Below are 18,710 nucleotides of genomic sequence, written 5' to 3' on the forward strand. Positions count from 1 at the left end.
GGGAGGACTTTAGGAGTCTTCTAGTCTAATTAATATACCCATAATAATATACATGACAAGTGGTTGTCCAGGTTTTGCTTGAAGATCTTCAAGGAGGTGAAACTCATCAAGTCATGAAGCAATCCATATCATTTCTAGAATACTTAAATTATTAGCAATTTTTATATAAAGCCTAAACTTCTTACTTTTCAACTTCTACCCATTTTTCTTTCTCCTGTCCTCTGGGCCAAAAGGTCTATCTTTAATACAACCATGGCATTTAGCTTATATTGCTTGATTCTACCATCTTGTTTCCAACCAATACTTCAGGGTAGAAATCTAATGGTACCTTATGGTATATGTAATCCTCTTCTCTACTCTTCCCCTCATCTGCAATTTTAGTTCCTTTTCCTAGTATAAAAATGTCTAGTTATACTCCTTGTAAGAAGAATATTAACTCCTGAGATAGCTCAATTTTATTTACATCAAATAAAAAACTGTTTTCAGAAACTTTGTCTCCAATTCTGCCTCCTACAGTCATGCAAGCCAAATCTATGGTATGAAAAAGCATTGACTTGGAAGTCAAAGGATATGTTCACATCCAAACTCCAATGTTGATCACAGGCAACTCACTTAACTCTAGGTCAGTTTCTTCATATACAAAACAAGCAGTTTGGACTACATAGCCACTGAGGTCTCTTCCAATTCTACAAATGTGATCATATAACTTTTTAAATCTCTTTTATTAAAGATCTCAAAAATCTTTGAAAGCTACTCTCATGTTCATCATATCATTCTTCTCTACTAAAAACTAAACATCATCCACCCATTCAGGTGATCCTTATATGTGCCCAAATGTTTGTGGCAGCCCTTTTTATAGTGGCTAGAAACTGGTAATTGAATGGATGCCCACCAATTGGAGAATGGTTGGCTAAATTGGGGTATAAGAATGTTATGGAATATTATTGTTCTGTAAGAAATGACCAACAGGATGAATACAGAGAGGCTTGAAGAGACTTACATGAACTGATGCTGAATGAAATGAGCAGGACCAGGAGATCATTATATACTTTAACAACAATACTATGTGAGGACATATTCTGATGAAAGTAGATATCTTTGACAAAGAGAAGATCCAATTCAGTTCCAATTGATCAATGATGGACAGAATCAGTTACACTCAAAGAAGGAACACTGGGAAATGAATGTGGACTACTTGCATTTTTGTTTTCTTCCCAGGTTATTTTTACCTTCTGAATCCAATTTTTCTTATGCAACAAGAGAACTGTATGAATCTGCACACATATATTGTATCTAAGATATAGTTTAACATGATTAACATGTATGAGACTGCCTGCCATCTAGGGGAAGGGGGTGGAGGGTGGGAAGGGAAAAGCTGGAACAGAACTGAGTACAAGGGACAATGTTCTAAAAATTACCCATGCATATGTTCTATCAATAAAAAGGTATAAAATTTTTAAAAAATTAAAAATGCTTTGCAAACCTTAAAACACTATATAAATGTTAGGTATTATTAGAAGATGAAAAAAAATTATTAGTAGCAATATCATCAATGATACCATATTTTGAAAATCTTTGTTCTAAAAAAAACATTATTACATTAAAGATTAGCATTATTTTTATGTTACAAATATGAAACTTATGAAAATTTTATCAACAAAAATTTTGTTATTTTTATTACATATTTAAATTTGGTGTCATAACAATTGTAATTAAAATTATATATGGACCAATGTGGAAATATGTGCATTCATAGCCTATATCAGATGGCTGGCTGTCTTGGGGAAGGGATAAGAAAGGAATGGAGGGAGAAAAATTTGGACCTCAAGATATTACAAAGATGAATATTGAAAACTATCTGTACAAGTAATTGGAAAAAATAAAATATGATTAAGTTTTTAAAAAAAGGAAAAAATAAGAGCTATGCCCCAATTGATATATGATCAAAAGATATGATCTGTGCCAAAAGAGCTATAAATCTATGCATATCTTTTGACCTAACAACACCACTACTAGGCATGAATACCAAAAGAAATTTGGGAAAATAACAAAAACAAAACAAAAAGAAAAAGGAAAATGACCTATATGTAGAAAAAATTTTCATAGCAGCTCTCTTCTCAGGGGAAAAAAATGGAAATTGAGGGAATGCCCATCAATTGGGAAATGGCTCAATAAACTGTGGTATGTATTTGTGGTTCAATATTATTGTTCTTTGCTAAGTGATGAGCAAGATGCTGCTGTTACGGGGGTAAAAAACAAACAAACCTGGAAAGTCCTCCATAACCAGAGTAAAATGTTCTATATACAGAGTAACAGCATTATTCTGGGACAACAAGCTGGAAATGAATGCTTTTCTCAATAATACAATCATCCATGACTATTCTAAAGGACTTATGATGAAAAATCCTATCATATTCAGAGGAACTGATTGTGTCTGAATAGAGATTGAAGCGCCCTCTCTCTCTCTCTCCTCTCTGTCTCTCTTTGTGTCTTTCTCCCTGTCTGTCTCTCTGTCTCTCTCTCTGTCTCTCTCTCCTCTCTGTCTCTGTCTTTGTTTCTCTCTCTGTCTCTCTGTCTCTCTCTGTCTCTCTGTCTCTCTCTCTCTCTCTCTTATTTTTTTCTTGAGGATTTTTATTTTCATTAGGGTGGGTGATGTATATTTTCTTTCACAACTTGACTTTTATGGAAATGTTTTGCATAACTTCACATGTGTTTTCTTAATTGTGGGTGAAAATAATGGAGAAAATCTAGAAGTGAAAAATCTTAAAAACAATTGTAATGTTTTGAATGTAACTGAGGAAAGTTATTAGATAGTTAGATAATTTAAAAATATATGAAGCCAATCTCTCTCCTTTGAATTCAAAGCCTCTCTTCTTTATTTCAGAGAGTTCTTTCAAAATATAATTAATTGCCAAGTACTATCCAATTTTGAGAACCCCTTTCCATTTCTCAGGAAATCCGGCAACCAAGACACATTAATTTTCTAAGAATGAGGACAGGAGCTTGCCCAGCTGTAGAATAACAACAGAGGTTCATCAAAAGGACCAGGCTATACTAATAGGACAATACCTGATGAATATTGCTTTACAATCTTTGAAGAATAAGTTGTAATACAGGAAATTCCTATGAAAAACTTGATGCTAGCTTCATAGAAGCATCCTTAACAAAGGACACAAAGGACATGGCTTGATTGATTATGTCTTTTATGAAATTTAATCTTAAACTTCTTTGGGGTAGGGGGGAGAATAAAAGCCAATTGAGCTGGATTTTTAGCAGCTAGAGAAAAGAAAAAAGAAAGGTCACTTTGGAATTGAGACATACTTAGGAATTTGCAGTTAATACTAAACAAAAAGAACTGGAAGAAAAAAATAGACCCTTCTTAGAAGAGAATAAGAACATTGAAAGAACAAACTCCCTGTACTTTAACCAGAATTGGCCATGATTCATACAAATGAATTGGAAGAGTTCTCAGGGCATTCTTAAAATGATTGCAAGAACAATTTATTAAGAATTTAAAAGCAAAAATGGAGAATGGGGGGGGGGTGTGTGTCAAAAACCATGAATTGCTTATTTTTAATGAGGCATAAAAATAAGAAAGTGAAAGCACAGTATTCAAAAGACTTCATTAGGGTAGCAAAAAACAAAGGATCTATACTGTCTTCTAGTGTTCTTTTTTTAAAAAAATAATTATTATTATTAATTTTTTAATAATAATAACTTTGTATTTTTCAAAATACATGCAAAGATAGTTTTCAGCAGTCTTACAAAACTTTGTGTTCCAAAATTTTCTCCCTTTCATCCCCTGTCCCTTAGACAACAAATAATCCAATATAAGTTAATGTGCAATTTTTCTAAATGTATTTCCACATTTATTATGCTGAACAGAAAAATCAGATCAAAAGGGGAAAAATGAAAATACAAGCAAACAGCAACAACAAAAAAGGTGAAAACACTACGCTATGATCTACATTCAGGACAATACTCTTTTTGAATGTAGATGAATTTCTCCCTCACAAATCTATTGAAATTGCCTTGAATCACTTTTTTTGTTGAAAAGAGTCGAGTTCATCACAGTTGATCATCACATAATTTTATTGTTGCTATATGCAATGTTCTCTTGGTTCTGTTCATTTCACTTAGCATCAGTTCATATAAGTCTCTCCAGGACTTTCTGAAATTATCCTGCTGATTATTTCTTATAGAACAATAATATGCCATTAGATTTACATATTATAACTTATTCAGCCATTTCCCAACTAATGGGCATCCATTCAGTTTCCAGTTCCTTGCCACTATGAAAAGAATTGCTACACTTTTGTATATATGAGTTTTATCCCCTTTTTATGATCTCTTTGGGATACACAATCAATAGAAACACTGCTGGATGAAAGGGTATGCACAGTTTGATATCCCTTTGGGCATAGTTCCAAATTGTTTTCCAGAGTTATTGAATCAGTTCACAACTCCACCAATAATGTATTAATGTGGGACTCTACTCTTAAACCATTTGGCAAGGATAACATTTGTGGGTGTAGAGAGATTTGCCTTGGTAAAGAGAAGGGCTACCTCTATAGGTAAGACAGAGTTGAATAATATAATGGCAGAAAACAACTGAAGAATGTGCTTTGAGGAAAAGGAAAGAAGATGAAACCCTCTTCAAATGCTGATAGTCATTTCCAGGGAAATGTAAGGTGAAGTTTTTGGCAAATAGGTAGGGAGAGGGATATCATGAGATACTTAAGGAGGGATGAAAAGGTTTGAAATACTTTCTGTGATGAATGGTATAGTAAATTAGAGAGGCATAAAAGCATTGACTTACTTTAGTGAAAGCCCAACTGAGATTAATTAAAGTAGTTAATATTAAGTAATAATTAAAACTATATGATCTTACAGGCACAGTATAGTAGGACAGGTAAATTTTACAGGAATCATTTTTATTTAATTTTAGAAGGAAAACAATTCATAAAACAACTATAAAGAGGCCATGTTAACTATAGAGAAATTCCAAAGGGCATGGATAAAATGAGTTGAAGTCTAACACTGAATAGTTTAGAATATTTCTATTCAGAATTTTGATGTCTGAACATGATAGAATCTTTCATTTATATAAAGAAACATGATACATGATACATATTTATTCATTTTAAGGGATCATAGATACGTACCTCCCAAATAGTATTTAATAATGTTTAATTGCATAATCTCCTCCCCCCAAAAAGCATTTTGAGGTAATGTTACAAATATACATCCAATTCCTTGCTTTCTTAACAGATAAGTATAAACATATTCAGGAATAAACAGAGATAATGGACACTATATCTGAAATGTAATTTCAAAAGCTTGGAGAAGATCCAGAAGATAAGAAGAAAATGATTAGTGGTCTGATGAAAAGACCCTAAGGAAAAGTTTAAAAATAGAATTAATAAAGCCTAGTGAAGGCTAAAAGGAACCTCAATCATATTTAGGAACATGAGTGATCAAGAAATACCAAGCAGCTATTTCTGCCAAGGACAATGAAATCAATGTGCCATAATATCGTACCATAATATCTCCCTTATCGATAGATCATTTATCTGGTAATTTTGACTTTCTGCAACTTAGCCAATAAGCAAGAAAGTAAGCAAAAAATGGCTTTTGAGAAAGCAAAATAGATAGCCCAAAGTCTATAAACTAATATTTAGGCACTTTACATGGAGGAGAATATCTCATATTAGTGCTCAGTCTATTGACTATTATTTTGAAATAATTTCAGTAATTTTATGTTAGTACCTACCAGATTCCAAGCAGCAATGCAGAAAGGGAGGAAGGCTCTTGCTATTAGAAGAACATATGTAGGCTGAATTATGAAATTGAAGTCTGATAATTGAGAAAGAGATCAGAAAAATTCACGAGCTAACACATGAACTCAAACAATGCAATAGCCTGAGAACATTTAGTGCAGGGGAAACACATTCTCTATTTCTTAATAGTTTCTGAGCACATAAATGTATTATAGCAGATATTTATGATGGAAAGCAAAGCAGAATAGCATAATAACTAGAAAGTTGACCTCAAAGTCAAGAACTAAGATTTAAGTCTTAGCACTGATATAATTAGCTTTTGTGATTGGCTGGGCATGACAAGTAACCTTTCAGACTCTATCAGAATGCCTAACAACTTGTATGAATAAATGAAGTTTCCTCATTGAGCAAAATCCCTTGTTAATGAAATCACGAAGATATGCCATATTTCTCTCCAAGCTCTTGAGTTATTTCATTATGTTTCATTTTAGGAAGCCAGAGAATTATGACCCACATTTTAACTATAAGTCCACCTTAAATTATTGGAACAATCACCTATTTGATTAAAACTTCTGGGAAATTCAGAATGTAGTCTAACAGAAACTAGGCACAGAATAACTTCTTATACCATATACTACAATAAGTTCCATAAAACCCTAAATGTATCATAAGCGAATTAGAGGAGAATCTACACTTTCCCAACTATGGATAAGGGAAAAAAATACCTATAAATTTCTTAATAAAAGTCTACTATCCAACATATAAAGATAATTAATACTACTGCATAAAAATAGGACTCCATTCCCCAATAGGTAAATGGTTAGTTTTTTAACAAGCTTTCAACAACCATATTTTTTAAAAAATACTTCAAATCACTGATAAAAAGAGAATGCAAGACAAATCCAGGAATTATATGAACACAATTACCAAACACTTTTCTCACAAATAAAATCAGATCTAAACAATTTAAAAAATATCAAACCCATGGATAGGCTAAGCTAATATAATAAAAAAAATGGTAATCCTACCTAAATCAGTCTACTTATTCAGTGCCACACTAATCAAACCATCAAAAATTATTTTAGAGCTAGAAAAAATAATAACAAAATTCATCTAGAAAAAAAAGTCAAAAATACCAAGGGAATAAATGAAAAAAAAATGGACAGTACCCTAGCAGTATTAGACCTAAAATTCTATTATAAAACATCAAGGATCAAAAGCCATCTCCTACTGGGTAAGAAATAAAATGAAAGATTATTGGAATAGGTTAGATATACAAGACACAAAAATCAATGATTATAGTAACTTACTGTTTGATAAGTCCAAAGACTTCAGTTTCTGAGATAATAACTTTTTGACAGAAATTGCTGAGAACAGTGGAAAATAATGTCAGAAATTTAGTGTAGACTTGCATCTCACATCCCACAAGAAAATAAGATCAAAATGGGTACATGATTTAGGCACAAAGGGTGATATAATAAACAAATTAGAACAGCAAGGGATACTTTATTTATCAGAACTTTGGAAAAAGGATGTTATTATGGCCAAAAGAAGATCTAGACAATATTATGAAAAAGAAAATGGGTAATTTTGTTTACATTAAATTAAAAAGATTTTTCACAAACATAACCAATGTAGCCAAAATTAGAAGGAAAGAAGGAAGCTGGGGAAAATTTTTTTAAATCAATATTTCTGAAAAAGACCTCATTTTTAAAATAAACAGAGAACTGACTCAAATTTTTAAGCACACACAACATTCCCCAATTGATAACTATCAAAGGATATGAACAGATAATTTTCAGATGAAGAAATTAAAACCAACTACAATCATTTGAAAAAAAATGTTCTAAATAACTATTGATTAGAGAAATTCAAATTAAAACAACTTGGAGATATCACCACACCACATATCTGATTAGCTAAAATGATAGGAAAAGCTAATAATGAATGTTGGAAGGGATGTGGGAAAATTGGGACTCTAATGCATTGTTGGTAGAGTTGTGAACTGATCCAACCATTCTGGAAAGCAATTTGAAATTATTACCAATAGGGCTATAAAACTGTGCATATCCTTTGATCTAGCAATGTCATTCCTGGGTATGTACCCCAAAGAAATCATAAAAGAGGAGAAAGGACCTACAAATGTGTGCAAAAATGTTTGTAGCAGCTCCTTTTGTGGTGGCAAAGAATTGGAAAATAAGTAGATGTCCATTAATTGAGGAATGACTGAATGAATTATGGTATTTAAAAGTAATGGAATATTGTTGTTCTTTAAAAAATGATGAATATGCTGATTTTAGAAAGACCTGGAGAGACTTACTTGAACTGATGCTGAGTCAAGTAAGTAGAACCAGGAAAACATTTTACACAACAGCAGGATTGTGCAATGATCAACTATGATAGACTTGTCAACGCTTCAGTGATCCAAGGAAATGTCAATAAACTTTGGATAGAAAACACCATCCACATCCAGAGACAGAATTATGGAGACTGAATGTAGAGCAACATATCCTATTTTCACTTTTTGTTTTCTTGAGATTTTTTCCTTTGTGTTGATTTTTCTCTCCCAAAATTATTCATATGGAAATATGTGAAAGATGAATGTATGTGTATAACAACAACAACAAAAGTGTTTTTACCTGTAACTGAGGAAAATAAAAAGAAAAGAAAGAAAAGAAAATGCAACTTAAAATTGCTCCAAGTTTCCATTTCACAATCCAATCCCAAAAGATTGATGTTGAATTCCCACATACTAGGCTATAGGTGCAGTATGAAACATAAATTTTCAATAATGATCATTATAGGGTTTTTTTTTTTGGTTTTGCTTTACTATGCTATATAACTATAGTTTTACAGGATAATGTTACAGGGTAGAATCTTATTTGGGGAAAGAATAGTGGAAGAATAATGATGCGCAAAAAAAAAAAAAAACAATGGTAGTCAAACATTTAAAATTACATAAGTGAGATTAGAAGGAAGTTCAAATGACAATATATAAGTATAGTGAAATATTGGTGAGACTACATTACTTATATATGTATAGGTATATTTATATATTTTAGAATATTTATATGAACTAATCATATTTTCACACATAATAGTTATTTCTTTTCTTCTTTGTATATAAAAATATAGGTATTTGTTGATGACTTTCTGGTTCATAAAAAAAATCTGGTTTCAAAAAAAAATCATAAAAAAATCCATAAATGTGTTTGTATTTTATCTTAGTCACAAGAACAAGACAGAATTTCCATGACTAAGCAATGAAATTGTAAGACCTATGCTTCTGGAATATTAACGGGTGATTGTAGCAGTTGGATTAAAAAAGAGAGATATTGGAGTAAGGAAGTTTAATTAAGAGGCTATTGTAATCATTCAAAACAGTGGTATTGGGGATCATATTGCTGAGAATTTAGTAGTCACTCACAATTTCTTCATTGTACAATTTTGCTGTTACTGTACACAATATTGTTCTGGTTCTTCATTTTGTTTTGGTTCATATAATTCTTTCTAGGTTTTTCTAAAATCATCCTGCTTATTATCTCTTATAGCACAATAATATTCCATTTAAAATGACTTTGGGATATAGATTTAATAGTGGAGTTGCTAGATTTATAGTTATACATACATGCATACCTACATATGTGTATATATATATATATGTATAGTTTCATAGGTTTTTGAGTATAGTTCCAAATCACTCTCAAGAATGATTGAATCAGTTCACAACTCCATCAAAAATGCCTTAAAAATCTCACTTTTATTTTAACCCCTCACCACTAGAAATCAAAGGGATAAATGGAACTTGTTTTAAAATGATAAGTAATATATTTATAAAACCAAGAATAAATATTATCTGTAATTGGAATAAATTAGAAGCCTTTTCATTTAGATCAGAGGTGAAACAAGAATGTCCATTATTATGATTATTATTGAATTTGAATGCCAGCTGTATAATAAGGCAGGAAAAAGAAGTTGAAGAAATTAGAATAAGCAATCAGAAAAAACTATCAATTTTAGCAGATGATAAGATTATATACAAAACCCTAGGAAATCAACTAAAAACAGGTTGAAATTATTAACAATTTTGACAAAGTTGAAGGAGATAAAATAAATCTATTTAATTTCTAGGCCTTTCTATATATGAACAAAAAAATTAGGAAGAGATAAAAAGAAAAATTCCATTAAACAAACCAAAGATAATATCTATCTGCCATAAGGGAAATATATGAAGACATTATAAAATACTGTTCCTGCAAATAAAGTCAGATCTAAACAATTAAAGAAATATTAATTGACTGTGGACAAATTAAGTCTACATAATAAAAATGACAAATATTACCTAAATTCACTTATTCAATACCATAATGATCAAACTACCAAAAATATTTTCTAGATCTAGAAAAAATAATAAAATTCATCTGGAGGAAGACAAGATTAAGATTATAAAACTAGCACTGAATAATTTGATCACTCATTACTCTGAATTATTGATGTTGTTTAAATCTTTAAAAATATAATGTAACAAGTTAGAAGTAAAATGACATCAACATTTTTAGTAAAAATTCTGAGTACATTTATGTAAGATTTCAATGCTGAAGTATCTTATGAGTTGCTGCTCAGATGTGATGCACCTAATTGATTGAGAGAAAGATGACTTAAAGTTGCATGTTTGAGTAGAAGATGGAGTAGATGGGAGTACTTTGAAGAGGAAAGACCCTACATTCCCATTTGAGGAAAGGTCTTTGAGGAGAGACCCAGAAAAGTTTTTGTTGAGATCCAGGGGCAAAGACAGAAAGAAGAGAGGGAAGACCTTTGAAAACAGATATGTAGGGAAAACTGGACCCTCCAAATGGCTTTGATATTTACCTTGCATTCAAAGAGATTGTAAGCAATTTTCCTTTGGGTGAAATTGGTGCATCTCTATTGATTAACTCAAGGTATCTTATTCTTTAGTGGGAAAATTGATTCATCCTTTGTAATTTTGCACACATTTTAATCTACAGGACTGATTTCTTTTTACTCTCTGCTTGTATGAATAAGTTTGTGTGTCATTTTCGTGTAACTAGAATTTGGTGGAAAATAATCAAGATTGTGGGTGTAATCTTGGAGGTACTCAACCTCATTAAGTAACAGTGAGCTGGGAAGGTAATATTTTCTCGTTTGGTTCTAAAATTCATTTCCTTAGACCATTGATATATTCAGTCCTATACTTTTTTTTTCTCAGAGAAAAACAGAGTGGTGAGTCTCATACTCCTTTCGTTTTCTTATCTTCTTATCTAATAATGACAATAAAATTAAAGGGGAGTGAGCAAAATTACAAAATATTTACCAAAAAATTTTTATGAGCTACATTTAAACAATTAATGTGAACATACATAATCTACATGGATAGTGTATGTGTGTGTGTGTGTGTATATATATATAGTAGTATTCCAAAATAGATTCAAAAATTTTAGTAAATCAAGCATACATTTCAATTTTTTCTGCTATACTTTTAAGAAATGAATCTTATATGTGTGTATGTATGTAGAAAAATGCTTTTTACAATTATAGTACATTTTCACATAGGCATACATAGCAATGACTATGTGTTGCAGATAGGATTGGTGCAAAAAAAGATATGTACACATCCTTATCCTCAAGGATATGTATATAATATTTTCCATGCAATAATGAAAAATGTACAGAATTCTAAAATTGTTGTGTATACATATACAAAACTTCAATTTGGGAATCTCTTTGTGAAACATGGAATATTTTCAGATAAATGCCTGATCATACAGTGTTTGCATTAAGTATCACTTTTTTTCTTTCATTTGGATGTGTAAAACTTTAAAACTTTCAGCCTTTATTTCTTGATCCTCGCTATCTGGAATCTAGTGGCTGTGGTATAATGGAAGAATATTTTGCTGTGTTATTCTTTTCTGTTTCTCTAACTCCTTTTTATCACTTGAGACACATTTTGTAACTCTGACTTTCAAAGTAGTTTTAATTTTCTGTGGAATTTTACTAACTGACATACTGAAATCCCCCAAGTCTTGGCCTCCCCTGATTGTGTAGACAATCATGTCTTACCCTATTCCATGGTATAAAGGTATCACTTTCAAGCCCTCATAACTGACAGTATCAAAGGTCTTGGCCAAATCTACAAATGCCATATACAGACCTCTGTTCTGCTTTTAGAATTTCTCCTGGAGTTTTCAGGGAGCAAACGCTATATCAACTGTTCCTCAGCTCGTGGGTAGATTACCTTCTGCCCAGAGAAGTTCATCAGTCTACTATATCACTTTCAAGATAGCATGCTTGCCCAGGTTCAAGACAATAGATGACGGTCTCAAGTTTTCCCAGGCACCAGTGGAGTGAAACAAGGCTGTGTGATTACTCCCATGCTTTTTAGCATGATATTTTCAACCATATTGTCAAACTCTTTCAGTGAAGACAAACATGACATCAAAGTCAGCTACTACAATAATAGTAAATTCTTCAACTTGAAAAGTCTATAAGCCAGAACTAAAGTAGAGAAAGTGTTGCTACATAATTTTTTGTTTGGAAATGGTTGCACATTTAGTGCAGCCTCTGAAGCTATGATGCAACAAAATATGGATCAATTCTCTGCTGCATGTGCTAATTTTGGTCTAACAACTAACATGAAAACACAGGTGCTTCAATAGCCAGTACCATACCATCTATATGTGGAACCATTGGTTACAGAAATGGAAAAGTTTTGAATAGTGTGGATAAGCTCCCTTATTTTAGCGGTATACTTTCCAGGGATGTACACATTGAAAATGAAGTTGCTACATGCACTGACAGAGCTAGCTTAGTGTTTGGGAAGCTCCAAAAGAAAAGTATGGGAATGAAGACGTATTAGTCTGATTACCAAACTGAAAGTCTATAGAGCTGTTGTGTTGGCCTTATTGTTGTATGCCTGAGAAACAGCACCATGCCAGGAAACTGAATTACTTCTGTTTGAATTGTTTTAGGATGATTCTGAAGATCATCTGGCAGAAGAAGATACCAGATGCTGAGGCCCTTTCTTGAACTACCAAGTACTCAAATTCTACTTCAGGAAACACAATGCTCTGGACAGGCTACATTGTTCAAATGTCAAATGTATGTCTGCCAAAAAACCCCACTATTTTATGGAGAAGTAACACTGGTCAAGTGCTCACAAGATAGTTAGAAAAAGCAATACAAGAACACTCCCAAAGTCTCTTGTAAGAACTTTAGTATTAATTTTATGACTTGGGAGACACTGGTACAGGACTACCCAGCATAATGTGCCACCATCAGAGAAGGTGCTGTATTCTATAAGCAAAGCAGAATTGAATTAGCTCAGAAGAAATATGAAATATGCAAGTTAACCCCCCCCCAAATGTTGATAGATACTATTTGTATTTAATTTGTGACAGAGCATTTGGAGATCATATAAGTCTGATCACTCACAGTTGGATACACTAACTTGACTCTGACATAGTAATGCCATTATGATCCTCTTTGAGAATGAATATCGTCAATAACCATCACTCTCAAGATAATTTCATGTTTAGATATTGGGCATATAACATAAATATATATACATATGTATATATAAACATTTAATTTTATATAATCAAAGGTGAAAATTTCTGATTTCATTAGTATTAGAAGTATACAAACTGAAAGTGATCACAATCTAACTTAAACTTTTGATTTTAGAGAGCTTCCAAACATTTAAGGATACTGAATTGCTTGCTATGACTCCATAACTAATAAGTATCAGAAGTAGGATTAATGTCTTGGTCTTCAAGTCATCCACTCTATCTATTATAGCACATTATCCATATTACTACAGAAAATACATGTGTAATTCCTTCTGTGGGATAAAAAGCTGATTTCACCTAAGCTTGGTTCAATTATGGGAGACGATTCAAATGATAAATTCAACTTGTCATGTTCCCTGTGTAGTTTGAGGATAATTTCCAAGGAAAAGAAAAGAAAATTAGGGAGCTCGTGGTTAGGTTTTGACAGATATGGTAAACAAGGTCCCTAAACTATTTACAGGAATTCAAAGCTAGGTGACATAGTCTAAAACATTGGACTTAGAATCAGGAAGAGCCAATCTTCCTGAGTTCAAATGTAGCCTCATAAACTTAGTAGTTGACCCTGGGCAACTCACTTAACCCTTCTTGCTTTAGTTCCTCATCTATAAAATAAGCTAGAGAAAAAAAGGGCAAAACACTCCAGTATCTTTGTCAAGAAAATCCCCCAAATGAATTTACAGAGATAGACACAACTGAAATGATGGAACAGCAACAACAAAATAGTGTATATGTACTAAATGTAATACGCCTTTATTTCATTCCATTAAAAATGTGAAAGACCCAAAGAACTTACAAAAACCCACAAACAAATAGAGAACACTTCAAGAACAATCAGAACCAGAAATATAAATGATTCTGTAACTTAACTATATTAAAAAATCTATGTACTTCTTTGTTTTATCTCTAGTAACTAAACTGTAATAGGCATAATCTATATAAAGGCAAAGTTTACAGTAAACTAACAGAAGTTCTGAATTGTGAGGTCCTCACAGTTTCTTAATTCTGAAATCCTTTCATTATCCAGATCAGTTGGTAGGAGATAGTTTCATAAATGACATAAATCTAGGAGAGTAAATTGTGATTTTCCTCTATCTTACCTTTTCTTCGACTCTAACGTACATGCAACAACAAGGTCTTTGTAGTCTATGAGTCCTATTTTATATAACTGCTGCATAATTGAAATCAATAAACTGATTAGGGTGTGTGTATATGTGTATTGATTGGGACTCTGGGAACTATACAGAAAGGGAAAGAGTAATGGTATTGTTGTTATGTCTTTTCATTTGTATCCAACTCTTTGCAACTTTATTTGGGGTTTTCCTGGAAAAGATGCTGGAATGGTTGACCATTTCCATCTCCAGTTCATTTTTATAAGTGAAGAAACTGAATCATACAAGGTTAAGTGGTTTGCCCAAGGTCACACAGCTACTAAGAGTATAAGGTCAGATTTGAACTCATGAAGATGAAACTTCATGACTCCAGGCCCTATCACTTTGCTGAGGAGATTAAACATCCCATTTAAATTTCCTAAAATTCTATTCAGAAGGAAAGAGAGGAAGGGAGGGAGAAAAGGAGATGAAAAAGTGAAGAAGGGAAAGAAGGAAGGGGGAGAGGGAGGGAAAAAAGAAGGCAGGCAAGAAGGAATGATTAAAAAAGAAAGAAAAGAAGGATTTAAGAAAGTGAATAAAATTTTAGAAAATTTAGATAGAATAGGATAGAAAGCACTTTACATACTTGTTATCCATGTATGAAATCTTTACAAAAATATATCATATGTTAGGAAGTTAAAAAAAAAAAAAAAAGGACTGGAAGGAGGAAATAAAAGCAACTTTTTCTGACAAATATGCAATAAAAATTTTCATTCAATAAAAGAAATATGCAAAAATAATTGAAAAACAAATAACTTATTCACGAAAAAATTAGTAGGTGAAAGAACAAACTATAGGGAAAATGAATAATTTGATTAAAGAAAATTATTGCAATCAAAAACCATACCTAAATCTTTGGGACTCAGTGAAAACATTCAATGAAGGGAATATTTATATCTCTATATGTTTCCTTTAAACAAAAAAGGGAGAACATATCCATATACTGGGCTAAGTAACTACAAATCTCACAAAACGAACAATTTCAAAAATAAGGTAAATTCCAGAAAAGATGTCATGAAAATCAAGAAGACATTAACAAGATTTCAACTAAAAATATCATTTAACTAATAAAAACAATAAAAGAAAAATATTAACCAATTTCATTTGAAAAGTAAGATAAAACTAAACTGAGTATCAAAAATGAAACAGGCTTTGCAACAAATTAAAATCAATTAAAGGAAAGTATTACAAACCATTTTGCCTAATTATAAATCAATAAAAGTGACAACCCAAATACACACCTGAATATTTATAAGAATATGAAATATCCAATTTTTCTTAAATGGAGAATTTAAATAATCCAGTCTCAGAAACTGAACAAGTCATAAATGACTTCATAAAGAAAAAATAAAACAAATCAAAATTTATAAAAATCACCCACTATTAGATGGATTTATAAACTAAATCTATCAAATCTAATCCACATGGACTAAATGTCCTCTTTAACTGTGGTAAGAGAAACCATCTAATCAAAAGGAGAGGCTTCAGAATATTTCCAATGTATGAATTCCAGGATTGGACTGAGCTCCCATAATGAAGAGGTTTCCCGGGGCAAAGGAACTCTAGAATGTAGTCTGGAAAGGAAATATGGAAATCAATACTTTAAATAGGTAGAATAAAAACTAAGAAAACTACAGAGCAGTATCATTAATGAATAACTAATGCAAATATTTAAATATCAAAAAGATAATCACAACCACTTATCACGAAATTACATACTATGGTCCATTTAGATTTATTTATGAAATAAGGAATTGGTGCTTGTTAGAAAAACCATCAAAACAATGGACTATATTCATAATAAAAATGATTATCTCACCCAATGCAAAAAAAAAAAAAAAAAAAGCTTTGGCTGGAATAACATACCTATTACTTGACTGACTGTTCTTCTTTATTCTTGAAGAGGACCAAAATGACTTCACTATGCTAGAGTCAACTTACAGTATTTCCAAGTGTGGCTGATAAGGCCAATGTGAATTCAGAATATTCTACCACAGGTCAAGTACAAAAACTCATTTGATCATTTACAATGAATTCTCTAAATTTTACATAAAGGCACACTTCTTTTGAACTATTTCAATTCTGTTTTGTCACAGAACACCTTCTCTGATGAGAACATGCCATGCTGGATGGTCCTATGTCAGTGTCTCCCATGTCACACAAAGATCTCAAGAAGGACTTTGAAAGTGTCCTTATGTCACTTTTTTTCTGCCCACCATATGAGCATTTGCCCTGTGTAAGTTCTCCATAAAATAGTTGTTTTAGCAAGCATACATCTGGCATTCAAACAATGTGGCCCGCCCAACAAAGTTGTACTCTCTGCAATACAGTTTGAATGCTTGCCACATTGCCAGAACTGACTCAGCATTTCGGAGGCTCTAAGGAAAAGCATGAAAGATAAGAGGTATTAGATTGACTATCAAACTGGAGGTCTACTTACCAATTGTGCCAATCTCTTTGTTTGAATGGCTGTGAAATCTGAACAGTATGCTAAGAAACTGAATCATTTCCATTTGAAATGTTTTAGAAAGATTCTGAAAATTATCTGGAAAAATAAGATATAAAACAGTGAGAACTTTTCTTTTTTATTTATTTACTTTTTAAAATTATTTTTTATTTTTATTTTTAATTATTATTATTATAACTTTTTTTATTGACAGAACATATGCATGGGTAATTTTTTACAACATTATGCCTTGCACTCACTTATGTTCCGACTTTTCCCTTCCCTCCCTCCACCTCCTCCCCTAGATGGCAGGCAGTCTTATATATGTTAAATTTGTTATAGTATATCCTAGATACAATATATGTGTGCTGAACCATACAGTTCTCTTGTTGCACAAGAAGAATTGGATTCAGAAGGTAAAAATAACCTGGGAAGAAAAACAAAAAATGCAAACAGATCAAACTCATTTTCCAGTGTTCCTTCTCTGGGTGTAGCTGATTCTGTCCATTATTGATCAATTGGAACTGAAATAGATTTATTCTTTGTCAAAGATATCCACTTGAATCAGAATACATCCTCATACAGTATTGTTGGTGAAGTATATAATGATCAGTGAGAATCTTTCTTGAGCTAAACTACCAAGGGGAAGTTTTGTAGAATGCCAACCAATGAAGAATAAAAAGAATGTCAGGCAAGAATGAATTCCAGTTTAATTTTAATAACAACAACATATGGGAGCCCTTTTCCAATACAGCTTTGTTATGTCCCTGAAAAACATAAAACAGGGGTATATATCATATATCACTCCATTACTATTGGAAGACCCTCCATCTGAATTACATAACCTATGCTAAATTCTATAACATATTGCCATACAACATCTCTAGACGTTGCTAAAAATTTGTTTGAGGGAATATTTTGATATTTTAACTAATTCTACTTCTTATGAGTAGGATGGGCCATGAATGTAGAGCATTGCATATGGTATCAGATTTTTTTCAATGTATTGATCAATTTTGCTCATCTTTTTAAAAAAAATTTGTCATAAAAAATAGCTTCCTAAAAGGGATAAAAAAGGGATGGAGGTGAAAATTTAGAATATGTGAAAACAAAAACAATCAATAAATTTTTATTCTTAAAAAGTAGAAGAAAAACCTTTGTTTTCTCCAAAGATTACTCAGTCTCCTTTATTCCCATTAAATTATAGAATCAAAGAGATAGGAATGTGGCATGATACCTAAAGAAGGAGGTCCCAGATGTTGAGAGGAGTTTGACTATAAGAATTTCACTGTAAGATCATTATATTCATTTTAAAATTGGTTAGTGACTCTGAATTTTAATGAGCAACAACAAACAAAATCATTTATAGGCATAGATGTAGAAAAGGGGAAAATATGAGAAGATAAACATGGATCAAGAAAGATAATCTGGAAATCACATTCACAACACCTTTAAAATCTCAACTTCTAAAATCATTATATCTAATATTCTAATCATGAAAAGAATTTATCTTTGTGAACAGAATCAGGAATTTTCAATCAATCCTAATTTCAAAATTCAGCCCTGATTCTCTCTATCAATGTGTTCTAGGAAAACCACTTTCTCTTTCTGGGCTCAAGTGTCAATTCCTCTTTTGCAATGGCAAGCATAATCCTGTATAAATAGGAAATTCTTATTAAATATTTTTTTTTATTCTTTCATTCATGTGAAATAAAGGGATTAGGTTGTATGATGTCTCAATCTTCCTTTC

This window comes from Sarcophilus harrisii, chromosome 3 (assembly GCF_902635505.1).
Source record: "Sarcophilus harrisii chromosome 3, mSarHar1.11, whole genome shotgun sequence".
Lineage (NCBI taxonomy): Eukaryota > Metazoa > Chordata > Mammalia > Dasyuromorphia > Dasyuridae > Sarcophilus > Sarcophilus harrisii.